Source organism: Schistocerca americana, unplaced genomic scaffold (assembly GCF_021461395.2).
Source record: "Schistocerca americana isolate TAMUIC-IGC-003095 unplaced genomic scaffold, iqSchAmer2.1 HiC_scaffold_112, whole genome shotgun sequence".
NCBI classification, from domain to species: Eukaryota; Metazoa; Arthropoda; class Insecta; order Orthoptera; family Acrididae; genus Schistocerca; species Schistocerca americana.
The window spans coordinates 42,501-47,500 of record NW_025725176.1 but is presented as its reverse complement, the minus strand read 5'-3'; the positions used below and the strand labels follow the sequence as shown (position 1 = coordinate 47,500).

Here is a 5,000-nt window from a genome sequence, read left to right as displayed (position 1 = left end):
GCTTCGGGCTAGGAGCCGTCATACGCTCGAAAATCTTGTAACTTTTGCAGCAGCTCTGTAGTGTTCTTGTGCTCAGCACCGCCAGTTCTCGGGGTCGGAAGCCTAAGGCGGCGAGATCCCTCGCCGACGCTGGAGACCATACACCCCTCCAGTTCAACGTCGCGGTGGACACAATCACCTCCTCAACGTCACGGTGCAGGTTGGAGATGGCACGCCGGATGGACGGCGTGTCGTAGTAGGCCGCCTTCTGGGAGTGACACCAGTCGAGCCGGAGGTGGTCTCCGACTATCTGGGCGTCGACCACGCGGGCGATGCCGTCTTTGACCGCCACCACGTCAGGCTTGCGGATGCCCTCAGGTGTTCGGAGGTGGGGCTCCACAGAGACATTGAAGCCCCTCTGCGCGAGTCCACGGGCGACATAACGCACTACAGCGTCATGGCGCTTGACCCGGGACCCGTGCGTCCTAAAGCAAGCCTGAAGTACGTGGTTGGCGGTCTCCACGGCCTGGCACCCCGCGCGGCATCTGGTGTCCGCCTCCCGCCCGCGACTGCGCCGTGCCTTCGTAGGGAAGGCATTGATGCGGGCGCGGAGGGCGTCGATGTATTCACGCCCAGATAGCAGGCGACTGGTGTCGGCGACCCACTGATGTTGGCCACTGACGGCGGCAGAAGATGACAGTGCCGCACCGTCAATGGCGATGTGTAGGCGCGCCGCCCACATTTCCCCAACCTGCGTTGACGATTTGAGGAGGTGGCCCTCCCACATTAGGTGGCGCTCCAGCACCTCGATCTCACGCTGTACCTCATCCATGCCTGCACCGTCGCAGGCTGGCCCTATCCTCTTCAGCGCCAGGAGACGGGACCGACGGAGGGTCGGACCCATCCATCGGCAAGATGGAATGCCGAGGCCCCCCTGGGCAACAGGAGCGTGGAAGTATCCCAGGGGGGTGTCCGCCGGAAGGCGGAACCATCTCCTGACGGCGGCCCGGATGGTAACGTCGGCCGACTTCAATGCACCCACCCGGGTGCGGCTGAGGGCCAGCCCGTGGTACAGGCCAGGGAGAAGTACGTTGGTGAGAGCGTGGAGGCGCTGTTGCGGCTTCAGCGGAGCTCGGGAGATGACGTCAAGCTGCTCCACCAGATGGCTACGTGGATTGAAGACACAGCGACCCGCCGTGGAAAATTGCAGCCCCAGGTACCGGAAGGTTTCACCCACACGCAGGGCAGGCATGGTGGTATTGCCTGCTGTGAAGGTGACATTGCTGTCCACCTTCACCTTCTTCTCGCGCCCTGACGCGACTAAGGCGAGGGTGAAACACTTCCGGGCGTTGATCTGCAGCCCCAGGTGGGCGAGGGCTGCGGTAGCTGCGTCGATGAGGGACTGCAAGCCCCTCGGGGTCGCTGCAAACAGCAAGACGTCATCTGCAAAGGCCGCAGCGTTGACTCTGCGACCGAGGATCCGAGCTCCGATGTGGGAGGGCAGTTGGCCTAAAACGTAGTCCACCGCAAAGTTGAACAGGAGGGGGGAGAGGGGATCGCCCTGGCGAACGCCCCGTGCTGGCTGCACAGACACGCCCACGCCGGCGCCGTCCGCTATCACTGTCGTGCTGCCCTCGTAGCACCGCTCGACATACTCGACAAAGCAATCCGGCAGGCCATGCGCCTTCAGCACGGGGCGAAGGGCAGCATGATCTACCGAATCGAATGCCTTAGATACGTCGATCGATGCCACAAAGACAGAGCGGCAGGAGCGAACTGCGTCGGTGAGAGCAGTGTCCAAGATGAAGGTATTTTCCAACATCCCATCCCGAGGGATGAATGCCCGCTGACGTTCGTCCACAGCACATGCGCGCATCAGGCGTGACGCGAGAACCTTGTGAAAGGTCCGCGCCAACACCGAGCAGACCGTAATGGGGCGAAAGTCAGCGGGGGATGTTGGTGCAGCCGTTTTCGGGAGAAGGGACGTCCGCGCGCGAAGCAGGCGTTCCGGAAGGGCGCGGGCCAGAAGGAAGAGATTCATCACTTTCACCAGGACTTCGTGCGGCAGGCGCCGCAACTCCGCTGGGGTAAGGCCGTCCGGCCCGGCTGCTGATCCCCTGGGCGGCAACGCGGCGGCGACCTCCTCATGTGTGACCGGCCCCCATATGCTCTCGAGAGCGACAGGCTCTGAGTGCGGGAGGAGGCGGTCACGAATGAAGCCCGCGGTGGAGATGGGCTTCTTGGTGAAGAGGTCCGCCCAGAAGTCCAGCAGACCAGGGATGGCAGGTGGCGGCTGGAGCAGGGTGCCATCCAAGAGGCCGCGCACGCAACGTGCACGCGACCGTCGGAAGGCATCCTGCGTTCTCGCGTACTCCCAGCGGCGCCGCTTGCGCTTCTGCGTCGGCGGCGCGGCAGGCGGCCGCTTCGATGGTTGGCGCGGCCGCTGTGTCCTGGTGATCGATCTCTCCCCTCTGGACCCGACCGACGCAAGGGCATCCGGGAGCATGCCCAGGATGACATCGGGCGGCGTGCCCCGCCCCAGACCTATGACACGATCCAGGGCAGAGAAACGCTGGGCGGATGCGGGTAGCCCCGCCAGATGCTCCCAGATGGCGGCGTCAGTCGGCCCCTCCGGCGGCGGCCCGGTGGTGTCGGCCGCGAAGTCCTCGGCTGCGTCGACGGGCGGCGCAGCGGCCTCGCCCGCGTCAGGCAGCGGGCTCGCTGCTCCCCGGCGGGACGCCGGCTCTTCCCCCCGACCGATCTCAAGCGCCTCCATGAATTGGCGGACAAGCTGCTTGTGGGCAGCTTGCCGCCGTCGGCACTTGATTGCCTCGAGCGTTCGGTCGGGGAACATCCTGATGAGTTCTTGATTGACGAAGAAGAACCGGGCGTCCCTCTCAAGGAACAGTTCGGCCTCCGCCTTGGCGAGCGACAGGACTTCTTCCTCCGTCCACCTCGCGCGATGCCTCTCCGTGACGATCTCCGCGTTGGCGGCCGCAAGATGTTGGCGGCGGCGATGGACCCCGAGACCGTTCTTGGTTGTAAAGCTGCGGTGGCACTCACTACAGGTATACATAGCTGCAAAAGTTACAAGATTTTCGGCACGGCCGGTTGGCCGGCTAGGTGCTGGGGGAGTTGGGGTGGCACCTTCAGCGGAAGGGCCACCACTTATTCTCTGCTTACTGCCCCCAACTAAAAAAGGGATAGTGCGAGGGGGGGCTGGTAACCCCCCCAAGCCCCTGGTGCGTTTACCCGCGCTTGCTTGAATTTCTTCACGTTGACATTCAGAGCACTGGGCAGAAATCACATTGCGTCAACACCCGCTAGGGCCATCGCAATGCTTTGTTTTAATTAGACAGTCGGATTCCCCCAGTCCGTGCCAGTTCTGAGTTGATCGTTGAATGGCGGCCGAAGAGAATCCGCGCACCCGCGCGCCCCCGGAGGAGCACGCTAAGGCGGACGCGGCCTCGCAGCAAGGAAGATCCGTGGGAGGCCAAGGCACGGGACCGAGCTCGGATCCTGCACGCAGGTTGAAGCACCGGGGCGCGAACGCCGCGCAGGCGCGCGCATCCTGCACCGCCGGCCAGCACGAGGCCAACCAACGGCGAGAGCAGACCACGCCCGCGCTAAACGCCCGCACTTACCGGCACCCCTACGGCACTCACCTCGCCCAGGCCCGGCACGTTAGCGCTGACCCACTTCCCGACCAAGCCCGACACGCCCCGATCCTCAGAGCCAATCCTTATCCCGAAGTTACGGATCCAATTTGCCGACTTCCCTTACCTACATTATTCTATCGACTAGAGGCTCTTCACCTTGGAGACCTGCTGCGGATATGGGTACGAACCGGCGCGACACCTCCACGTGGCCCTCTCCCGGATTTTCAAGGTCCGAGGGGAAGATCGGGACACCGCCGCAACTGCGGTGCTCTTCGCGTTCCAAACCCTATCTCCCTGCTAGAGGATTCCAGGGAACTCGAACGCTCATGCAGAAAAGAAAACTCTTCCCCGATCTCCCGACGGCGTCTCCGGGTCCTTTTGGGTTACCCCGACGAGCATCTCTAAAAGAGGGGCCCGACTTGTATCGGTTCCGCTGCCGGGTTCCGGAATAGGAACCGGATTCCCTTTCGCCCAACGGGGGCCAGCACAAAGTGCATCATGCTATGACGGCCCCCATCAACATCGGATTTCTCCTAGGGCTTAGGATCGACTGACTCGTGTGCAACGGCTGTTCACACGAAACCCTTCTCCGCGTCAGCCCTCCAGGGCCTCGCTGGAGTATTTGCTACTACCACCAAGATCTGCACCGACGGCGGCTCCAGGCAGGCTCACGCCCAGACCCTTCTGCGCCCACCGCCGCGACCCTCCTACTCGTCAGGGCTTCGCGGCCGGCCGCAAGGACCGGCCATGACTGCCAGACTGACGGCCGAGTATAGGCACGACGCTTCAGCGCCATCCATTTTCAGGGCTAGTTGCTTCGGCAGGTGAGTTGTTACACACTCCTTAGCGGATTCCGACTTCCATGGCCACCGTCCTGCTGTCTTAAGCAACCAACGCCTTTCATGGTTTCCCATGAGCGTCGATTCGGGCGCCTTAACTCGGCGTTTGGTTCATCCCACAGCGCCAGTTCTGCTTACCAAAAGTGGCCCACTTGGCACTCCGATCCGAGTCGTTTGCTCGCGGCTTCAGCATATCAAGCAAGCCGGAGATCTCACCCATTTAAAGTTTGAGAATAGGTTGAGGTCGTTTCGGCCCCAAGGCCTCTAATCATTCGCTTTACCGGATGAGACTCGTACGAGCACCAGCTATCCTGAGGGAAACTTCGGAGGGAACCAGCTACTAGATGGTTCGATTAGTCTTTCGCCCCTATACCCAGCTCCGACGATCGATTTGCACGTCAGAATCGCTACGGACCTCCATCAGGGTTTCCCCTGACTTCGTCCTGGCCAGGCATAGTTCACCATCTTTCGGGTCCCAACGTGTACGCTCTAGGTGCGCCTCACCTCGCAATGAGGACGAGAC

General features: G+C 62.4%; 1 pseudogene; it reads right to left on the bottom strand.

The window, feature by feature from the left end:
* Positions 1-5,000, bottom strand: part of LOC124560914 — a 9,675-nt pseudogene that overhangs the window by 3,593 nt on the left and 1,082 nt on the right.